We start from the raw sequence: 24,004 nt of genomic DNA, 5'->3' as shown, positions 1-24,004 counted from the left end.
AAGCATTTCCAGAGGCTGGGGGAGGCTACTCCTCCCCTGCCTTCACACCATTTTCCAGAGGGAGAGGGTGTAACACCTCTCTCAGAGGAAGTCCTTTGTTCTGCCATCCTGGGACAAGCCTGGCTTGACCCCAGGGGGGCAGAAACCTGTCTGAGGGGTTGGCAGCAGCAGCAGCTGCAGTGAAACCCCAGAAAAGGCAGTTTGGCAGTACCAGGGTCTGTGCTACAGACCACTGGGATCATGGAATTGTGCCAACAATGCCAGGATGGCATAGAGGGGGCAATTCCATGATCTTAGACATGTTACTTGGCCATATTCGGAGTTACCATTGTGAAGCTACATATAGGTAGTGACCTATATGTAGTGCACGCGTGTATTGGTGTCCCCGCACTCACAAAGTCCGGGGAATTGGCCCTGAACAATGTGGGGGCACCTTGGCTAGTGCCAGGGTGCCCTCACACTAAGTAACTTTGCACCTAACCTTTACCAGGTAAAGGTTAGACATATAGGTGACTTATAAGTTACTTAAGTGCAGTGTAAAATGGCTGTGAAATAACGTGGACGTTATTTCACTCAGGCTGCAGTGGCAGGCCTGTGTAAGAATTGTCAGAGCTCCCTATGGGTGGCAAAAGAAATGCTGCAGCCCATAGGGATCTCCTGGAACCCCAATACCCTGGGTACCTCAGTACCATATACTAGGGAATTATAAGGGTGTTCCAGTAAGCCAATGTAAATTGGTAAAATTGGTCACTAGCCTGTTAGTGACAATTTGAAAGAAATGAGAGAGCATAACCACTGAGGTTCTGATTAGCAGAGCCTCAGTGAGACAGTTAGGCACTACACAGGGAACACATACATATAGGCCACAAACTTATGAGCACTGGGGTCCTGACTAGCAGGGTCCCAGTGACACATAACAAACATACTGAAAACATAGGGTTTTCACAATGAGCACTGGGCCCTGGCTAGCAGGATCCCAGTGAGACAGTAAAAACACCCTGACATACACTCACAAACAGGCCAAATGTGGGGGTAACAAGGCTAGAAAGAGGCTACTTTCTCACACAACCCCCCCCCCAAACGAAGGACAATAAGGCTAACCTTGGCCAGTTGAGACTTTATTGTCTAAGTGGTGATAAGTAGAGAGTAGCTCTGCAATAGACTGGTTGCTCCCTTTATCATCCACTATATGGTTACTTCCCTGTGGGGATGTAAACCACCCTGTTTGAAGTTTTTTAGCTAAGCAACAATGTGAAGATGTATTTTCAGAGTTTCTATCAGTACGTTTTAGTTTAGAGCAGTGGGAATTGTCCACTGAACCTATTTGTAGTGATGGAAATGCCAGACAGGGATGCTGTCTCAATAAAGCCATAGCTGGGCAAAAACTTTGTCCATATGGCTGGAAGAGAGAACAGGGATGCTGTTTCTCTTGAGTTGGAGCAGGGCAGGGATGCTGTCCTATGAGCTCCACACTAGGGCAGGGATGCTGTCCTAAGTGTTGTGAGGCAGTGCAGGGTTTCTGCACTAAAGTTTCTCTGGAAGGGTTGGAGGGATGCTCCATGTTAACTAAAATGGTGCTCTTTTTCTCACCAATGTTAGTTATCCCACAGAGAGGTACTTCCACCTCAGGGAGTACAGTTTTGCCAACTGATGATTCCCTTGGAACAGGTGCCACCACAGGAGAGGTTTCTCCCACCACAGGAATGGTATCCTGAATGGTAGGGTGGTTAGGGGATACTGTGATACCCTTTTTACCTGCTGATGGAGAGGGATCCTGAGTTTTCAGGCCTTCTCTCCTTTGCTTTTTCATTTCAGTAGAAATGAGAGGGAACAATTCCTCTGGGATGCCCAGCATGGCTGCATGGGCATAAAACTCTACATCAGCCCAACCTGAGGCCTCTAGGTCATTACCTAAGAGACAGTCTACAGGTAAGCTAGGTGATACCAGCACCTGCTTAGGGCCAGTAACTCCACCCCAACTAAACTGAATTATAGCTAAGGGAAGAAACTTAGTGGAGTTATGGACATCAATAATCTTATACTGTTGTCCAATGATGTGTTGATCAGGGTGCACTAGGTTTTCAGTCACCAAAGTGATAATGGCACCTGTGTCCCTGTAGGCCAAGGCCTCAACACCATTTATTGAAACTGTCTGCCTGTACTTATCCATTGTAAGGGGACAAGCAGCCAGTGTGGCAAGGCCAATGCCACTAGGTGTGACAGAAACTGTCTTGGGAGTGACTACCCCAGTTTCTACTATGGACCCATAAGTGAACCCAACTACACCCTTAACTTGACTGTTGCCAGCAGTCCCACCACTAGTACCACTACTGCTAGGGGCACTAGAGCTTGATGTATTAGTGGTGGTAGGCTCAGGGGGTTTACCTGGACAGGACTTATCCCCTGGCCTATGGCCTCTATTTTTACACACAAAGCACCAAGGCTTTTTAAATTTTGTAGGTTGAGAAGAAGAGGAAGAATTTGTTTTATCCCCACCCCCTGAAGAGTGTTTAAGATTTGAAGTGGGATCTTTGGTTTTACCCTTATCCCCATGCTTATCTTGAGATTTTTCACCATCTTTCTTCTTATTGTTCTCTTTGTCACCCCCTGTATGAACTTTTCTGTTCACCCTTGTTCTGACCCATTTGTCTGCCTTCTTTCCCAATTCTTGGGGAGAGGTCAGATCAGAGTCCACCAAGTACTGGTGAAACAAATCAGACACACAATTATTAAGAATATGCTCTCTCAGGATCAAGTTATACAGGCTTTCAAAGTCAGTAACCTTACTGCCATTTAACCACCCCTCCAAGGCCTTCACTGAATGGTCAATGAAATCAACCCAGTCTTGTGAAGACTCCTTTTTGGTCTCTCTGAACTTTATCCTGTATTGTTCAGTGGTTAAGCCATAACCATCCAGGAGTGCATTCTTAAGTACTGTAAAATTATTGGTATCACTTTCTTTCACAGTAAGGAGCCTATCCCTACCTTTTCCACTAAATGATAGCCATAGGATAGCAGCCCACTGCCTTTGAGGGACATCCTGTACAGCACAGGCCCTCTCAAGTGCAGCAAACCACTTGTTAATGTCATCCCCCTCCTTATAAGGGGGAACTATCTTGTGCAGATTCCTGGAATCATGCTCTTTTACAGGATGACTATGGGGAATACTGCTGCTGCCACCATGGGTATCTAAACCCAACTTCTGTCTTTCCCTCTCTATTTCTAAAGACTGTCTATCCAAATCCAGCTGTTGCTTTTTAAGCTTCAGTCTGGTTTGTTCCACCCTCAACTTATTGAGTTCCCTTTCTAACAATCTGTCATCAGGGTTGGTGGGAGGGACATTTCTAGATACAGAGGTATGATGGGAATGAACAGAAGGAGACCTGTCCCTTACAGAGGCCACCCTAACAGCTTGGCTGACAGTGTAATGTGAGAGCACATCATCTGGATGATGTGACTCCACCTCAGTACCAACTATGCTAGACTGTCTAGTAATGGGCAGGCTTAGAAGTTTCTTTCCTGAACCTTTTCCTGGGGGAGTCCCTGGATCAGATTGAGAACCATTAGCTACTTTTTCAACAGATGGGGCACTTTTAGCCTTATCTTGTTCTCTAAGCATATTAAGTAACAGTTCCAAGGAAGGATTCTTCCCTACACTCAAACCTCTCTCTATACAGAGACTCCTTGCTCCTTTCCAGCTAAGGTGGTCATATGCAATCTTAGACAGGTCAACATTTTGGCCTGTGCCAGACATTTTTAGAGAGAGTTAAAGTGATAGAAAAAGAGAAAAAAGTTTTCAGAACTTTTTAGAAAGACAGAAAAAAACTTTTTAAACTTTTAAGAACTTTTTGAAAGTTTAGAAGTACTTTTCAGCACTTTAGAAAAGAGTGAAAAGAGAAAATGCAAAACTTTTTAGCTATGTGTACACACACTGAACTTGTTTTGTATATTTTTCTCTTATGAAAAGTACAATGACAAGAGTGGTAAGTAGTCTCAAAGCACTTATCCCACCGCTGCACAACCAATGTAGGAGGCTGGACTGGCTTGTAGTGAGTACCAAGGGGTACTTGCACCTTGCACCAGGCCCAGTTATCCCTTATTAGTGTATAGGGTGTCTAGCAGCTTAGGCTGATAGATAATGGTAGCTTAGCAGAGCAGCTTAGGCTGAACTAGGAGACGTGTGAAGCTACTACAGTACCACAAGTGTCACTTGCACAATATCATAAGAAAACACAATACACAGTTATACTAAAAATAAAGGTACTTTATTTTTATGACAATATGCCACAGTATCTTAGAGTGTACCCTCAGTGAGAGGATAGGAAATATACACAAGATATATGTACACAATACCAAAAATATGCAGTATAGCCTTAGAAAACAGTGCAAACAATGTATAGTTACAATAGAATGCAATGGGAACACATAGGGATAGGGGCAACACAAACCATATACTCCAAAAGTGGAATGCGAACCACGAATGGACCCCAAACCTATGTGACCTTGTAGAGGGTCGCTGGGACTATTAGAAAATAGTGAGAGTTAGAAAATTAGCCCTCCCCAAGACCCTGAAAAGTGAGTGCAAAGTGCACTTAAGTTCCCCAAAAGACAAAGAAGTCGTGATAGAGGAATAATGCAGGAAGGACACAAACCAACAATGCAACAACGATGGATTTCCAATCTAGGGTACCTGTGGAACAAGGGGACCAAGTCCAAAAGTCACAAGCAAGTCGGAGATGGGCATATGCCCAGGAAATGCCAGCTGTGGGTGCAAAGAAGCTTCTACTGGACAGAAGAAGCCGAGGTTTCTGCAGGAACGAAAAGGGCTAGAGACTTTCCCTTTGGTGGACGGATCCCTCTCGCCGTGGAGAGTCGTGCAGAAGTGTTTTCCCGCCGAAAGAACGCCAACAAGCCTTGCTAGCTGCAAATCTTGCGGTTAGCGTTTTTGGACGCTGCTGTGGCCCAGGAGGGGCCAGGAGGTCGCAAATTGGACTAGGAGGTAGAGGGGACGTCGGGCAAGACAAGGAGCCCTCTCAGCAGCAGGTAGCACCCGGAGAAGTGCCAGAAACAGGCACTACGAGGATGCGTGAAACGGTGCTCACCCGAAGTTACACAAAGGAGTCCCACGTCGCCGGAGACCAACTTAGAAAGTCGTGCAATGCAGGTTAGAGTGCTGTGGACCCAGGCTTGGCTGTGCACAAAGGATTTCCGCCGGAAGTGCACAGGGGCCCGAGTAGCTGCAAAAGTCGCGGTTCCCGGCAATGCACTCTAGCGAGGTGAGGCAAGGACTTACCTCCACCAAACTTGGACTGAAGAGTCACTGGACTGTGGGAGTCACTTGGACAGAGTTGCTGGATTCGAGGGACCTCGCTCGTCGTGCTGAGAGGAGACCCAAGGGACCGGTAATGCAGCTTTTTGGTGCCTGCGGTTGCAGGGGGAAGATTCCGTCGACCCACGGGAGATTTATTCAGAGCTTCTAGTGCAGAGAGGAGGCAGACTACCCCCACAGCATGCACCACCAGGAAAACAGTCGAGAAGGCGGCAGGATCAGCGTTACAGAGTTGCAGTAGTCGTCTTAGCTACTTTGTTGCAGTTTTGCAGGCTTCCAGCGCGGTCAGCAGACGATTCCTTGGTAGAAGGTGAAGAGAGAGATGCAGAGGAACTCTGATGAGCTCTTGCATTCGTTATCTGAAGTTTCCCCAGAGACAGAGACCCTAAATAGCCAGAAAAGAGGGTTTGGCTACCTAGGAGAGAGGATAGGCTAGCAACACCTGAAGGAGCCTATCAGAAGGAGTCTCTGACGTCACCTGGTGGCACTGGCCACTCAGAGCAGTCCAGTGTGCCAGCAGCACCTCTGTTTCCAAGATGGCAGAGGTCTGGAGCACACTGGAGGAGCTCTGGACACCTCCCAGGGGAGGTGCAGGTCAGGGGAGTGGTCACTCCCCTTTCCTTTGTCCAGTTTCGCGCCAGAGCAGGGCTAAGGGGTCCCTGAACCGGTGTAGACTGGCTTATGCAGAATTGGGCAAATCTGTGCACCAAGAAAGCATTTCCAGAGGCTGGGGGAGGCTACACCTCCCCTGCCTTCACACCATTTTCCAAAGGGAGAGGGTGTAACACCCTCTCTCAGAGGAAGTCCTTTGTTCTGCCATCCTGGGACAAGCCTGGCTTGACCCCAGGGGGGCAGAAACCTGTCTGAGGGGTTGGCAGCAGCAGCAGCTGCAGTGAAACCCCAGAAAAGGCAGTTTGGCAGTACCAGGGTCTGTGCTACAGACCACTGGGATCATGGAATTGTGCCAACAATGCCAGGATGGCATAGAGGGGGCAATTCCATGATCTTAGACATGTTACATGGCCATATTCGGAGTTACCATTGTGAAGCTACATATAGGTAGTGACCTATATGTAGTGCACACGTGTAATGGTGTCCCCGCACTCACAAAGTCCGGGGAATTGGCCCTGAACAATGTGGGGGCACCTTGGCTAGTGCCAGGGTGCCCTCACACTAAGTAACTTTGCACCTAACCTTTACCAAGTAAAGGTTAGACATATAGGTGACTTATAAGTTACTTAAGTGCAGTGTAAAATGGCTGTGAAATAACGTGGACGTTATTTCACTCAGGCTGCAGTGGCAGGCCTGTGTAAGAATTGTCAGAGCTCCCTATGGGTGGCAAAAGAAATGCTGCAGCCCATAGGGATCTCCTGGAACCCCAATACCCTGGGTACCTCAGTACCATATACTAGGGAATTATAAGGGTGTTCCAGTAAGCCAATGTAAATTGGTAAAATTGGTCACTAGCCTGTTAGTGACAATTTGAAAGAAATGAGAGAGCATAACCACTGAGGTTCTGATTAGCAGAGCCTCAGTGAGACAGTTAGGCACTACACAGGGAACACATACATATAGGCCACAAACTTATGAGCACTGGCGTCCTGACTAGCAGGGTCCCAGTGACACATAACAAACATACTGAAAACATAGGGTTTTCACAATGAGCACTGGGCCCTGGCTAGCAGGATCCCAGTGAGACAGTAAAAACACCCTGACATACACTCACAAACAGGCCAAATGTGGGGGTAACAAGGCTAGAAAGAGGCTACTTTCTCACACAACCCCCCCCCCCAAACGAAGGACAATAAGGCTAACCTTGGCCAGTTGAGACTTTATTGTCTAAGTGGTGATAAGTAGAGAGTAGCTCTGCAATAGACTGGTTGCTCCCTTTATCATCCACTATATGGTTACTTCCCTGTGGGGATGTAAACCACCCTGTTTGAAGTTTTTTAGCTAAGCAACAATGTGAAGATGTATTTTCAGAGTTTCTATCAGTACGTTTTAGTTTAGAGCAGTGGGAATTGTCCACTGAACCTATTTGTAGTGATGGAAATGCCAGACAGGGATGCTGTCTCAATAAAGCCATAGCTGGGCAAAAACTTTGTCCATATGGCTGGAAGAGAGAACAGGGATGCTGTTTCTCTTGAGTTGGAGCAGGGCAGGGATGCTGTCCTATGAGCTCCACACTAGGGCAGGGATGCTGTCCTAAGTGTTGTGAGGCAGTGCAGGGTTTCTGCACTAAAGTTTCTCTGGAAGGGTTGGAGGGATGCTCCATGTTAACTAAAATGGTGCTCTTTTTCTCACCAATGTTAGTTATCCCACAGAGAGGTACTTCCACCTCAGGGAGTACAGTTTTGCCAACTGATGATTCCCTTGGAACAGGTGCCACCCCAGGAGAGGTTTCTCCCACCACAGGAATGGTATCCTGAATGGTAGGGTGGTTAGGGGATACTGTGATACCCTTTTTACCTGCTGATGGAGAGGGATCCTGAGTTTTCAGGCCTTCTCTCCTTTGCTTTTTCATTTCAGTAGAAATGAGAGGGAACAATTCCTCTGGGATGCCCAGCATGGCTGCATGGGCATAAAACTCTACATCAGCCCAACCTGAGGCCTCTAGGTCATTACCTAAGAGACAGTCTACAGGTAAGCTAGGTGATACCAGCACCTGCTTAGGGCCAGTAACTCCACCCCAACTAAACTGAATTATAGCTAAGGGAAGAAACTTAGTGGAGTTATGGACATCAATAATCTTATACTGTTGTCCAATGATGTGTTGATCAGGGTGCACTAGGTTTTCAGTCACCAAAGTGATACTGGCACCTGTGTCCCTGTAGGCCAAGGCCTCAACACCATTTATTGAAACTGTCTGCCTGTACTTATCCATTGTAAGGGGACAAGCAGCCAGTGTGGCAAGGCCAATGCCACGAGGTGTGACAGAAACTGTCTTGGGAGTGACTACCCCAGTTTCTACTATGGACCCATAAGTGAACCCAACTACACCCTTAACTTGACTGTTGCCAGCAGTCCCACCACTAGTACCACTACTGCTAGGGGCACTAGAGCTTGATGTATTAGTGGTGGTAGGCTCAGGGGGTTTACCTGGACAGGACTTATCCCCTGGCCTATGGCCTCTATTTTTACACACAAAGCACCAAGGCTTTTTAAATTTTGTAGGTTGAGAAGAAGAGGAAGAATTTGTTTTATCCCCACCCCCTGAAGAGTGTTTAAGATTTGAAGTGGGATCTTTGGTTTTACCCTTATCCCCATGCTTATCTTGAGATTTTTCACCATCTTTCTTCTTATTGTTCTCTTTGTCACCCCCTGTATGAACTTTTCTGTTCACCCTTGTTATGACCCATTTGTCTGCCTTCTTTCCCAATTCTTGGGGAGAGGTCAGATCAGAGTCCACCAAGTACTGGTGCAACAAATCAGACACACAATTATTAAGAATATGCTCTCTCAGGATCAAGTTATACAGGCTTTCAAAGTCAGTAACCTTACTGCCATTTAACCACCCCTCCAAGGCCTTCACTGAATGGTCAATGAAATCAACCCAGTCTTGTGAAGACTCCTTTTTGGTCTCTCTGAACTTTATCCTGTATTGTTCAGTGGTTAAGCCATACCTATCCAGGAGTGCATTCTTAAGTACTGTAAAATTATTGGCATCACTTTCTTTCACAGTAAGGAGCCTATCCCTACCTTTTCCACTAAATGATAGCCATAGGATAGCAGCCCACTGCCTTTGAGGGACATCCTGTACAGCACAGGCCCTCTCAAGTGCAGCAAACCACTTGTTAATGTCATCCCCCTCCTTATAAGGGGGAACTATCTTGTGCAGATTCCTGGAATCATGCTCTTTTACAGGATGACTATGGGGAATACTGCTGCTGCCACCATGGGTATCTAAACCAAACTTCTGTCTTTCCCTCTCTATTTCTAAAGACTGTCTATCCAAATCCAGCTGTTGCTTTTTAAGCTTCAGTCTGGTTTGTTCCACCCTCAACTTATTGAGTTCCCTTTCTAACAATCTGTCATCAGGGTTGGTGGGAGGGACATTTCTAGATACAGAGGTATGATGGGAATGAACAGAAGGAGACCTGTCCCTTACAGAGGCCACCCTAACAGCTTGGCTGACAGTGTAATGTGAGAGCACATCATCTGGATGATGTGACTCCACCTCAGTACCAACTATGCTAGACTGTCTAGTAATGGGCAGGCTTAGAAGTTTCTTTCCTGAACCTTTTCCTGGGGGAGTCCCTGGATCAGATTGAGAACCATTAGCTACTTTTTCAACAGATGGGGCACTTTTAGCCTTATCTTGTTCTCTAAGCATATTAAGTAACAGTTCCAAGGAAGGATTCTTCCCTACACTCAAACCTCTCTCTATACAGAGACTCCTTGCTCCTTTCCAGCTAAGGTGGTCATATGCAATCTTAGACAGGTCAACATTTTGGCCTGTGCCAGACATTTTTAGAGAGAGTTAAAGTGATAGAAAAAGAGAAAAAAGTTTTCAGAACTTTTTAGAAAGACAGAAAAAAACTTTTTAAACTTTTAAGAACTTTTTGAAAGTTTAGAAGTACTTTTCAGCACTTTAGAAAAGAGTGAAAAGAGAAAATGCAAAACTTTTTAGCTATGTGTACACACACTGAACTTGTTTTGTATATTTTTCTCTTATGAAAAGTACAATGACAAGAGTGGTAAGTAGTCTCAAAGCACTTATCCCACCGCTGCACAACCAATGTAGGAGGCTGGACTGGCTTGTAGTGAGTACCAAGGGGTACTTGCACCTTGCACCAGGCCCAGTTATCCCTTATTAGTGTATAGGGTGTCTAGCAGCTTAGGCTGATAGATAATGGTAGCTTAGCAGAGCAGCTTAGGCTGAACTAGGAGACGTGTGAAGCTACTACAGTACCACAAGTGTCACTTGCACAATATCATAAGAAAACACAATACACAGTTATACTAAAAATAAAGGTACTTTATTTTTATGACAATATGCCAAAGTATCTTAGAGTGTACCCTCAGTGAGAGGATAGGAAATATACACAAGATATATGTACACAATACCAAAAATATGCAGTATAGCCTTAGAAAACAGTGCAAACAATGTATAGTTACAATAGAATGCAATGGGAACACATAGGGATAGGGGCAACACAAACCATATACTCCAAAAGTGGAATGCGAACCACGAATGGACCCCAAACCTATGTGACCTTGTAGAGGGTCGCTGGGACTATTAGAAAATAGTGAGAGTTAGAAAATTAGCCCTCCCCAAGACCCTGAAAAGTGAGTGCAAAGTGCACTTAAGTTCCCCAAAAGACAAAGAAGTCGTGATAGAGGAATAATGCAGGAAGGACACAAACCAACAATGCAACAACGATGGATTTCCAATCTAGGGTACCTGTGGAACAAGGGGACCAAGTCCAAAAGTCACAAGCAAGTCGGAGATGGGCATATGCCCAGGAAATGCCAGCTGTGGGTGCAAAGAAGCTTCTACTGGACAGAAGAAGCCGAGGTTTCTGCAGGAACGAAAAGGGCTAGAGACTTTCCCTTTGGTGGACGGATCCCTCTCGCCGTGGAGAGTCGTGCAGAAGTGTTTTCCCGCCGAAAGAACGCCAACAAGCCTTGCTAGCTGCAAATCTTGCGGTTAGCGTTTTTGGACGCTGCTGTGGCCCAGGAGGGACCAGGAGGTCGCAAATTGGACTAGGAGGTAGAGGGGACGTCGGGCAAGACAAGGAGCCCTCTCAGCAGCAGGTAGCACCCGGAGAAGTGCCAGAAACAGGCACTACGAGGATGCGTGAAACGGTGCTCACCCGAAGTTACACAAAGGAGTCCCACGTCGCCGGAGACCAACTTAGAAAGTCGTGCAATGCAGGTTAGAGTGCTGTGGACCCAGGCTTGGCTGTGCACAAAGGATTTCCGCCGGAAGTGCACAGGGGCCCGAGTAGCTGCAAAAGTCGCGCTTCCCGGCAATGCACTCTAGCGAGGTGAGGCAAGGACTTACCTCCACCAAACTTGGACTGAAGAGTCACTGGACTGTGGGAGTCACTTGGACAGAGTTGCTGGATTCGAGGGACCTCGCTCGTCGTGCTGAGAGGAGACCCAAGGGACCGGTAATGCAGCTTTTTGGTGCCTGCGGTTGCAGGGGGAAGATTCCGTCGACCCACGGGAGATTTATTCAGAGCTTCTAGTGCAGAGAGGAGGCAGACTACCCCCACAGCATGCACCACCAGGAAAACAGTCGAGAAGGCGGCAGGATCAGCGTTACAGAGTTGCAGTAGTCGTCTTAGCTACTTTGTTGCAGTTTTGCAGGCTTCCAGCGCGGTCAGCAGACGATTCCTTGGTAGAAGGTGAAGAGAGAGATGCAGAGGAACTCTGATGAGCTCTTGCATTCGTTATCTGAAGTTTCCCCAGAGACAGAGACCCTAAATAGCCAGAAAAGAGGGTTTGGCTACCTAGGAGAGAGGATAGGCTAGCAACACCTGAAGGAGCCTATCAGAAGGAGTCTCTGACGTCACCTGGTGGCACTGGCCACTCAGAGCAGTCCAGTGTGCCAGCAGCACCTCTGTTTCCAAGATGGCAGAGGTCTGGAGCACACTGGAGGAGCTCTGGACACCTCCCAGGGGAGGTGCAGGTCAGGGGAGTGGTCACTCCCCTTTCCTTTGTCCAGTTTCGCGCCAGAGCAGGGCTAAGGGGTCCCTGAACCGGTGTAGACTGGCTTATGCAGAATTGGGCAAATCTGTGCACCAAGAAAGCATTTCCAGAGGCTGGGGGAGGCTACACCTCCCCTGCCTTCACACCATTTTCCAAAGGGAGAGGGTGTAACACCCTCTCTCAGAGGAAGTCCTTTGTTCTGCCATCCTGGGACAAGCCTGGCTTGACCCCAGGGGGGCAGAAACCTGTCTGAGGGGTTGGCAGCAGCAGCAGCTGCAGTGAAACCCCAGAAAAGGCAGTTTGGCAGTACCAGGGTCTGTGCTACAGACCACTGGGATCATGGAATTGTGCCAACAATGCCAGGATGGCATAGAGGGGGCAATTCCATGATCTTAGACATGTTACATGGCCATATTCGGAGTTACCATTGTGAAGCTACATATAGGTAGTGACCTATATGTAGTGCACACGTGTAATGGTGTCCCCGCACTCACAAAGTCCGGGGAATTGGCCCTGAACAATGTGGGGGCACCTTGGCTAGTGCCAGGGTGCCCTCACACTAAGTAACTTTGCACCTAACCTTTACCAAGTAAAGGTTAGACATATAGGTGACTTATAAGTTACTTAAGTGCAGTGTAAAATGGCTGTGAAATAACGTGGACGTTATTTCACTCAGGCTGCAGTGGCAGGCCTGTGTAAGAATTGTCAGAGCTCCCTATGGGTGGCAAAAGAAATGCTGCAGCCCATAGGGATCTCCTGGAACCCCAATACCCTGGGTACCTCAGTACCATATACTAGGGAATTATAAGGGTGTTCCAGTAAGCCAATGTAAATTGGTAAAATTGGTCACTAGCCTGTTAGTGACAATTTGAAAGAAATGAGAGAGCATAACCACTGAGGTTCTGATTAGCAGAGCCTCAGTGAGACAGTTAGGCACTACACAGGGAACACATACATATAGGCCACAAACTTATGAGCACTGGGGTCCTGACTAGCAGGGTCCCAGTGACACATAACAAACATACTGAAAACATAGGGTTTTCACAATGAGCACTGGGCCCTGGCTAGCAGGATCCCAGTGAGACAGTAAAAACACCCTGACATACACTCACAAACAGGCCAAATGTGGGGGTAACAAGGCTAGAAAGAGGCTACTTTCTCACACAACCCCCCCCCCCAAACGAAGGACAATAAGGCTAACCTTGGCCAGTTGAGACTTTATTGTCTAAGTGGTGATAAGTAGAGAGTAGCTCTGCAATAGACTGGTTGCTCCCTTTATCATCCACTATATGGTTACTTCCCTGTGGGGATGTAAACCACCCTGTTTGAAGTTTTTTAGCTAAGCAACAATGTGAAGATGTATTTTCAGAGTTTCTATCAGTACGTTTTAGTTTAGAGCAGTGGGAATTGTCCACTGAACCTATTTGTAGTGATGGAAATGCCAGACAGGGATGCTGTCTCAATAAAGCCATAGCTGGGCAAAAACTTTGTCCATATGGCTGGAAGAGAGAACAGGGATGCTGTTTCTCTTGAGTTGGAGCAGGGCAGGGATGCTGTCCTATGAGCTCCACACTAGGGCAGGGATGCTGTCCTAAGTGTTGTGAGGCAGTGCAGGGTTTCTGCACTAAAGTTTCTCTGGAAGGGTTGGAGGGATGCTCCATGTTAACTAAAATGGTGCTCTTTTTCTCACCAATGTTAGTTATCCCACAGAGAGGTACTTCCACCTCAGGGAGTACAGTTTTGCCAACTGATGATTCCCTTGGAACAGGTGCCACCCCAGGAGAGGTTTCTCCCACCACAGGAATGGTATCCTGAATGGTAGGGTGGTTAGGGGATACTGTGATACCCTTTTTACCTGCTGATGGAGAGGGATCCTGAGTTTTCAGGCCTTCTCTCCTTTGCTTTTTCATTTCAGTAGAAATGAGAGGGAACAATTCCTCTGGGATGCCCAGCATGGCTGCATGGGCATAAAACTCTACATCAGCCCAACCTGAGGCCTCTAGGTCATTACCTAAGAGACAGTCTACAGGTAAGCTAGGTGATACCAGCACCTGCTTAGGGCCAGTAACTCCACCCCAACTAAACTGAATTATAGCTAAGGGAAGAAACTTAGTGGAGTTATGGACATCAATAATCTTATACTGTTGTCCAATGATGTGTTGATCAGGGTGCACTAGGTTTTCAGTCACCAAAGTGATACTGGCACCTGTGTCCCTGTAGGCCAAGGCCTCAACACCATTTATTGAAACTGTCTGCCTGTACTTATCCATTGTAAGGGGACAAGCAGCCAGTGTGGCAAGGCCAATGCCACGAGGTGTGACAGAAACTGTCTTGGGAGTGACTACCCCAGTTTCTACTATGGACCCATAAGTGAACCCAACTACACCCTTAACTTGACTGTTGCCAGCAGTCCCACCACTAGTACCACTACTGCTAGGGGCACTAGAGCTTGATGTATTAGTGGTGGTAGGCTCAGGGGGTTTACCTGGACAGGACTTATCCCCTGGCCTATGGCCTCTATTTTTACACACAAAGCACCAAGGCTTTTTAAATTTTGTAGGTTGAGAAGAAGAGGAAGAATTTGTTTTATCCCCACCCCCTGAAGAGTGTTTAAGATTTGAAGTGGGATCTTTGGTTTTACCCTTATCCCCATGCTTATCTTGAGATTTTTCACCATCTTTCTTCTTATTGTTCTCTTTGTCACCCCCTGTATGAACTTTTCTGTTCACCCTTGTTATGACCCATTTGTCTGCCTTCTTTCCCAATTCTTGGGGAGAGGTCAGATCAGAGTCCACCAAGTACTGGTGCAACAAATCAGACACACAATTATTAAGAATATGCTCTCTCAGGATCAAGTTATACAGGCTTTCAAAGTCAGTAACCTTACTGCCATTTAACCACCCCTCCAAGGCCTTCACTGAATGGTCAATGAAATCAACCCAGTCTTGTGAAGACTCCTTTTTGGTCTCTCTGAACTTTATCCTGTATTGTTCAGTGGTTAAGCCATACCTATCCAGGAGTGCATTCTTAAGTACTGTAAAATTATTGGCATCACTTTCTTTCACAGTAAGGAGCCTATCCCTACCTTTTCCACTAAATGATAGCCATAGGATAGCAGCCCACTGCCTTTGAGGGACATCCTGTACAGCACAGGCCCTCTCAAGTGCAGCAAACCACTTGTTAATGTCATCCCCCTCCTTATAAGGGGGAACTATCTTGTGCAGATTCCTGGAATCATGCTCTTTTACAGGATGACTATGGGGAATACTGCTGCTGCCACCATGGGTATCTAAACCAAACTTCTGTCTTTCCCTCTCTATTTCTAAAGACTGTCTATCCAAATCCAGCTGTTGCTTTTTAAGCTTCAGTCTGGTTTGTTCCACCCTCAACTTATTGAGTTCCCTTTCTAACAATCTGTCATCAGGGTTGGTGGGAGGGACATTTCTAGATACAGAGGTATGATGGGAATGAACAGAAGGAGACCTGTCCCTTACAGAGGCCACCCTAACAGCTTGGCTGACAGTGTAATGTGAGAGCACATCATCTGGATGATGTGACTCCACCTCAGTACCAACTATGCTAGACTGTCTAGTAATGGGCAGGCTTAGAAGTTTCTTTCCTGAACCTTTTCCTGGGGGAGTCCCTGGATCAGAATGAGAACCATTAGCTACTTTTTCAACAGATGGGGCACTTTTAGCCTTATCTTGTTCTCTAAGCATATTAAGTAACAGTTCCAAGGAAGGATTCTTCCCTACACTCAAACCTCTCTCTATACAGAGACTCCTTGCTCCTTTCCAGCTAAGGTGGTCATATGCAATCTTAGACAGGTCAACATTTTGGCCTGTGCCAGACATTTTTAGAGAGAGTTAAAGTGATAGAAAAAGAGAAAAAAGTTTTCAGAACTTTTTAGAAAGACAGAAAAAAACTTTTTAAACTTTTAAGAACTTTTTGAAAGTTTAGAAGTACTTTTCAGCACTTTAGAAAAGAGTGAAAAGAGAAAATGCAAAACTTTTTAGCTATGTGTACACACACTGAACTTGTTTTGTATATTTTTCTCTTATGAAAAGTACAATGACAAGAGTGGTAAGTAGTCTCAAAGCACTTATCCCACCGCTGCACAACCAATGTAGGAGGCTGGACTGGCTTGTAGTGAGTACCAAGGGGTACTTGCACCTTGCACCAGGCCCAGTTATCCCTTATTAGTGTATAGGGTGTCTAGCAGCTTAGGCTGATAGATAATGGTAGCTTAGCAGAGCAGCTTAGGCTGAACTAGGAGACGTGTGAAGCTACTACAGTACCACAAGTGTCACTTGCACAATATCATAAGAAAACACAATACACAGTTATACTAAAAATAAAGGTACTTTATTTTTATGACAATATGCCAAAGTATCTTAGAGTGTACCCTCAGTGAGAGGATAGGAAATATACACAAGATATATGTACACAATACCAAAAATATGCAGTATAGCCTTAGAAAACAGTGCAAACAATGTATAGTTACAATAGAATGCAATGGGAACACATAGGGATAGGGGCAACACAAACCATATACTCCAAAAGTGGAATGCGAACCACGAATGGACCCCAAACCTATGTGACCTTGTAGAGGGTCGCTGGGACTATTAGAAAATAGTGAGAGTTAGAAAATTAGCCCTCCCCAAGACCCTGAAAAGTGAGTGCAAAGTGCACTTAAGTTCCCCAAAAGACAAAGAAGTCGTGATAGAGGAATAATGCAGGAAGGACACAAACCAACAATGCAACAACGATGGATTTCCAATCTAGGGTACCTGTGGAACAAGGGGACCAAGTCCAAAAGTCACAAGCAAGTCGGAGATGGGCATATGCCCAGGAAATGCCAGCTGTGGGTGCAAAGAAGCTTCTACTGGACAGAAGAAGCCGAGGTTTCTGCAGGAACGAAAAGGGCTAGAGACTTTCCCTTTGGTGGATGGATCCCTCTCGCCGTGGAGAGTCGTGCAGAAGTGTTTTCCCGCCGAAAGAACGCCAACAAGCCTTGCTAGCTGCAAATCTTGCGGTTAGCGTTTTTGGACGCTGCTGTGGCCCAGGAGGGACCAGGAGGTCGCAAATTGGACTAGGAGGTAGAGGGGACGTCGGGCAAGACAAGGAGCCCTCTCAGCAGCAGGTAGCACCCGGAGAAGTGCCAGAAACAGGCACTACGAGGATGCGTGAAACGGTGCTCACCCGAAGTTACACAAAGGAGTCCCACGTCGCCGGAGACCAACTTAGAAAGTCGTGCAATGCAGGTTAGAGTGCTGTGGACCCAGGCTTGGCTGTGCACAAAGGATTTCCGCCGGAAGTGCACAGGGGCCGGAGTAGCTGCAAAAGTCGCGGTTCCCGGCAATGCAGTCTAGCGAGGTGAGGCAAGGACTTACCTCCACCAAACTTGGACTGAAGAGTCACTGGACTGTGGGAGTCACTTGGACAGAGTTGCTGGATTCGAGGGACCTCGCTCGTCGTGCTGAGAGGAGACCCAAGGGACCGGTAATGCAGCTTTTTGGTGCCTGCGGTTGCAGGGGGAAGATTCCGTCGACCCACGGGAGATTTATTCAGAGCTTCTAGTGCAGAGAGGAGGCAGACTACCCCCACAGCATGCACCACCAGGAAAACAGTCGAGAAGGCGGCAAGATCAGCGTTACAGAGTTGCAGTAGTCGTCTTAGCTACTTTGTTGCAGTTTTGCAGGCTTCCAGCGCGGTCAGCAGTCGATTCCTTGGTAGAAGGTGAAGAGAGAGATGCAGAGGAACTCTGATGAGCTCTTGCATTCGTTATCTGAAGTTTCCCCAGAGACAGAGACCCTAAATAGCCAGAAAAGAGGGTTTGGCTACCTAGGAGAGAGGATAGGCTATAATATCAAAATAAGTGCACTGTTCCACGACAGAGAGAAAACAAGAAAGAGATCAGAGGTGGCGAAACTATACTGAGTATACTCAGGAGAGCCCTCAAGCACCCTTTTGGGTGACAGGTATCATCATCGGGCTTGCTCCTCGCCAGACTGGTGCTGCAATGCCTGGCGGGCCGCCCAGCATTCTGGGTGGCACTCAACCATAATAAAATTGCTAACAACGGAGGTCTGGGGAAAGAATTGAATCAGTCTACAGGCGCGCAGCAGAGGGCAGGTTCCCGGACACACCAAGGACGTGATAAATTCGTTTTCCTTGGTTGCTTGAGGGCTCTCCTGAGTATACTCAGTATAGTTTCGCCACCTCTGATCTCTTTCTTGTTTTCTCTCTGTCGTGGAACAGTGCACTTATTTTGATATTATAGGTTCAGGTCGGGAGACTGTGCACTGGACCAGTAATCTCCCAGTCCCCACTTTTGTTTATAGAGAGGATAGGCTAGCAACACCTGAAGGAGCCTATCAGAAGGAGTCTCTGACGTCACCTGGTGGCACTGGCCACTCAGAGCAGTCCAGTGTGCCAGCAGCACCTCTGTTTCCAAGATGGCAGAGGTCTGGAGCACACTGGAGGAGCTCTGGACACCTCCCAGGGGAGGTGCAGGTCAGGGGAGTGGTCACTCCCCTTTCCTTTGTCCAGTTTCGCGCCAGAGCAGGGCTAAGGGGTCCCTGAACCGGTGTAGACTGGCTTATGCAGAATTGGGCAAATCTGTGCCCAAGAAAGCATTTCCAGAGGCTGGGGGAGGCTACACCTCCCCTGCCTTCACACCATTTTCCAAAGGGAGAGGGTGTAACACCCTCTCTCAGAGGAAGTCCTTTGTTCTGCCATCCTGGGACAAGCTTGGCTTGACCCCAGGGGGGCAGAAACCTGTCTGAGGGGTTGGCAGCAGCAGCAGCTGCAGTGAAACCCCAGAAAAGGCAGTTTGGCAGTACCAGGGTCTGTGCTACAGACCACTGGGATCATGGAATTGTGCCAACAATGCCAGGATGGCATAGAGGGGGCAATTCCATGATCTTAGACATGTTACATGGCCATATTCGGAGTTACCATTGTGAAGCTACATATAGGTAGTGACCTATATGTAGTGCACACGTGTAATGGTGTCCCCGCACTCACAAAGTCCGGGGAATTGGCCCTGAACAATGTGGGGGCACCTTGGCTAGTGCCAGGGTGCCCTCACACTAAGTAACTTTGCACCTAACCTTTACCAGGTAAAGGTTAGACATATAGGTGACTTATAAGTTACTTAAGTGCAGTGTAAAATGGCTGTGAAATAACGTGGACGTTATTTCACTCAGGCTGCAGTGGCAGGCCTGTGTAAGAATTGTCAGAGCTCCCTATGGGTGGCAAAAGAAATGCTGCAGCCCATAGGGATCTCCTGGAACCCCAATACCCTGGGTACCTCAGTACCATATACTAGGGAATTATAAGGGTGTTCCAGTAAGCCAATGTAAATTGGTAAAATTGGTCACTAGCCTGTTACTGACAATTTGAAAGAAATGAGAGAGCATAACCACTGAGGTTCTGATGATCAGAGCCTCAGTGAGACAGTTAGGCACTACACAGGGAACACATACATATAGGCCACAAACTTATGAGCACTGGGGTCCTGACTAGCAGGGTCCCAGTGACACATAACAAACATACTGAAAACATAGTGTTTTCACTATGAGCACTGGGCCCTGGCTAGCAGGATCCCAGTAAGACAGTGAAAACACCCTGACATACACTCACAAACAGGCCAAATGTGGGGGTAACAAGGCTAGAAAGAGGCTACTTTCTCACAATCAGGAGGCAAACAAATCCATCAGACATGCCCCCCAACGTAATTGGAGCGCTTGAAAAATTTGTGGATTGAGCCTCCAGTCGCTGCCATCTCGAAGGAAGCGAGAGTTCCAATTCACTGTCGTGTTGGTACTGCCTGGAATGTACTCCGCCACAACCGAAATTTTCTGACCGAGGCAATAATGCCAGAATTCTTTCGCTATCTCCGCTAGGAGACTAGATCTTGTCCCTCCCAGACAATTGATGTATCTGACCGTGGAAACATTGTCCATCCGCAGAAGGATACAACAATGAGCTCGGCGAGGGGCAAGAGATCTGATGGCAAAAGCTCCTGCAAGGAGTTCTAGGCAATTGATATGGTATGACGCGCGTCCCTAAACAAAGGTCTAGAAGGAGGAGGGAAGTCGCGACTATCTATTTAAATAGGGTACCAAAGCTACCTCAGGGTAACAGAGAGTCGAGTGATTCACTAATTAACAAAGTGATTCACTGGATTCGTTCACAGAGGAATTGTCTCTCTGTTATCCGGTCTGATATACGTGAGGCCCACAGATATAACCAGTTAGGGTCAGAATTTGATTACATCTCGATTCTCTTCAATGATTATAGTCTAGCTAAAGATCTCCTGGCCTTTGATGCACGGACACGCACACTATGTATTGGTAGGGTATCGAATCTTAGACTTAGCAGTCAGCCGCCTGGGGCCCCAGAGAATGTTGTATATCCGGAATTATAGCAGCTGGGGCTATTCCCTCCCCAGTTAATTCTGTTACTTCTAAATATGAGAACCCTTCCCCCTCACTCTCTGAATTGGACTGACTGTCTGCCCCCTGTACAGTGCTTCCAAAAACAGTAAATGATGTGTGTCAATCTATAGGGATTTCGACTCCTGCCCCACTTATGAGAACAAAGTCAATATCTCCACCTCCCAAAATTAACATCATGTCCTGGAATGTAGCAGGAATCAAGCAAAAGCTGGATGACCCGGAATGGGTAAGCCTTGTAAACAAACAAGATATTTGTCTCTTCCAGGAGACATGGACCAAAGAACAGTTATCCTTACAAGGCTTTACAACCTATTTCTCTGCTGCCCAACCTGCCTCTGGTGGATTTGGAAGACAGATAGGAGGTTTAATGATTTTATTGAACAATAAGTTAGAATGTGATCACTCTGTGATAAAGTTTAATTCCTTTTGTCTGCTGGGTGTGCAACTTACATTCCGTCCTGGCATTAAAATGATAGTTCTGAATATTTATGCTAGATCTGTTCCCCGTGGGTCTGAATCAATTGTTCTTTCCCAGTTGACGGACTACATAGACGTTTTGGACCCTTCAGTTTTTCTGATTATAGCAGGTGATTTTAATTGCTCTTTTGTGTTGGACAACTCCATTAGCAATCTGACTACTGAGGAGGACGAACATTGGGTTATTCCCAATCAAAAGAAATGGTACTTTCGCCTGTTTCCTGTGTTGCATTCCAGATGTCTTCCCTTTGCCTGAACTATGGCCTGAGAGAATGCAATGGCTGCACTAAATCTGACTCAGAGCGAGCCATTACTTTCAAGCGATGGCTTTCCTTTAGTACTATTGATTACATTCTTTTGGACATTAGGCTATGGTCAAGTTCACTTGATATGGAAATTTTACCTCGCTTGGATAGTGATCATAATCCTTTGTGTCTTGTATTGACTAATCATGCATTTTTAAGAGTCCAGCACTTAAGGATTACTAATGTTCCATTCCCTCATTTGAACCATAGACGCTCTAGGGTCTGCTGGCCAAAGGTTGAATTTAACCCGTACTTGATTGGGGAAATTTACTCATCCTTTTTAAAACTCTTTGTAGATTACGAGGATCAAGAAGCCTCGGATATTCCTATTATGGCGATCCACACTAAAATGGTCGATTCCCTTCAGGGTATCTTCTATAAGGAAACTTCCTTTAAATCGAGACCCGCTGACACCCTTCGCAGGGACTGGTATAATCAGGATTGTGCGCGAGCAAGATCCACCTTAAAAGAGGCTGTTAAAAATTCTACGCATGCGGCTATTAAAGAGGCTCGTTGTAGGTATGCTAATGCCCTGAAGCGAGCCAAAAGAGACTGGAAGAATGAGACATGGCAGAAACTGCTTGCAGCAGTCCAAAGTAAAGATGATAGCTCTTTTTGGCGGTTGTTGACCTCCAGTTCGAAAAGGGGTAAGGATGATATTGGGTTGCATATACAGCCCGAAAGATGGGTGTCCTACTTTTCTGAAATCTATGCTTTGCCTGTACAGCAAGCTCTGGAGGACCCTGCACATGTCGAGTGTTGGGCTGCTAATAAGATCTCATCTGAGAGAATTGTTTTTACCTTAGCTGAAACCACAGCTGCTATTGATTCTCTGAGGCCAGCAAAAGCCCCTGGCCCGGATAAGATTCCAGGGGACTTGTTCAAATCAGAACCTAAGATATGGGCATGGTATATCAATTTATTGTCTAATGCCATAGCAGCTGGCAGCCCTATTCCAGAGTCTTGGCGTGGTGCTGAAATAATACCGATTTACAAATAGGGTGATACAGAGTTGCCTGTAAATTATCGACCAATTAGCCTTATTGATATCCTTCAGAAGACGTTTGCCAAACAAGTCTTAGAGAGGCTTACTGATTGGATTCAAGACCAGCAAATTTTATCTCCCTTACAGGCTGGGTTTCGGCCCAAAACTAATACTATGGACCAAGTTTTCAGGCTGTCACTACTGTTCTGGAAGTATGTCACCTTATCTAAGCAAAAACTCTATGTGGCTTTCGTAGACTTAAGATCTGCATTTTATCTTGTCCCAAGAGAGAAACTGTGGGAAGTATTAAACAAAATTGGTATCCCAGGGAACTTAGTGCATTTAATCCAAAGATTACATGAAAAAACATTTGCACAAGTAAGATGGGGCAATCAGGGGGAACTCACAGACAAAATAGCGTCAAGAGAGGAGTGCGCCAGGGTTGCGTTCTTGCCCCAACGCTATTTACACTGTTCATCAATGAGGTGGTGCAAGTCGTGTCCAATTGCCAAAATGATGCCCCATCTTTGAATCACCATAAAATTCCAATTTTGTTATTTGCCGATGATTCTCTCTTGATCTCCAGAACCCCTATGGGCCTCCAGGTACTCATGGACAAGTTCAGTTCGTTTTGCGGTGACTATGGTCTGGAACTTAACCATAGCAAAACTAAACTTATGACTTTGGGTTGTGGCCCCACTAAGAGATATTCAATATTTTACAATGGAACGCCCCTAGGTTTGGTAAGCTCTATAGATTACTTGGGGGTGAGAATTAGCAACAATCTGCATTGGGGGGCCCAAATTGACAAAAGTTTGGCTCGCCTGGTACAGTCATCTGGAGCTATTCTTTGTTTTCATAAGTCTACTTCTGAGAGAGTGATTACTCCAATTATTAAAATTTATAGAGCAAAGGCACAAAGTGCTGCGGTCTATGGGGCAGAAATTTGGGGGTCCTCAAACACTGGCAGGCTTGCAGTGGGGGAAAACAATTTCGTGAGGTCTACTTTGGCCTGCCCTCGCAGTACCCCACTGCTGCCATTGTTCTGGGACCTTGGCCTTTCACGTATCTCAGATGTAGTTGCCCTACGACCTCTGCTTTTTTGGGTCCGTGTTTGGTCCACCCCTGAGTTATCTACTTACAAGGAGTCTATCCTAGACATCTTGGATAGACCAAATGTACTCACCATTCCCTGGTTTAATCACATCTCTAAATGGTTTCATAAATTGGGTCTTAGTGAGCTATGGAGCCATCCAGAAAGTATAAGGAAGGAGCAGAAGAATCATTTGAAAACTGTATACTGGACTTATGTCAGGGAAAACTATCTGCTGTGCCCTACTCACGGCAGATTGACCTCACAATTTTTTTATTTTAAATGGTATCCGTCTTTTGAATCTTTTATGGATATAATTCTTGACCCATTAAGTAAGAGTTTATATATCCAGTTCAGATATGGTTGTCTGCCTCTCAAATCATATGGCAGTAAGTGGAGTGCAACTACAAGATCTGATTTTTGTCCGAGCTGTAACCATAATTCAGAATCCATTGTACATTTTATGTTTTTATGTCCTGCCTATTTGATTGCGCGTCGAAAGTGGTTACGGCCAGTGTGTAGAAATATGGGGGTAAGACATTGTATTGTTGCCTTAAGAATTCTGATGAGGGAAAGTTCCCCCCCCTTACCCTGTGCGGTTAGTAAGTACATTACAGCTGCCTGGCATGTACGTATTAATCGCTTGGGGAAAATTGCTGATGCGGAACTCACTTCAAAAATAAGGACAATATG

At 46.3% G+C, this 24,004-nt stretch overlaps 1 long non-coding RNA gene across 2 annotated transcripts in view; it reads left to right on the top strand.

Moving 5' to 3' along the window:
• LOC138299539 (uncharacterized) overlaps positions 1 to 24,004 on the top strand; it is a 425,958-nt gene that overhangs the window by 160,808 nt on the left and 241,146 nt on the right. The window lies entirely within an intron of this gene.

This window comes from Pleurodeles waltl, chromosome 6, assembly GCF_031143425.1.
Source record: "Pleurodeles waltl isolate 20211129_DDA chromosome 6, aPleWal1.hap1.20221129, whole genome shotgun sequence".
NCBI lineage: Eukaryota > Metazoa > Chordata > Amphibia > Caudata > Salamandridae > Pleurodeles > Pleurodeles waltl.
The sequence above is the reverse complement of the archived record's forward strand: the minus strand, read 5'-3'. Positions and strand labels throughout refer to the sequence as shown.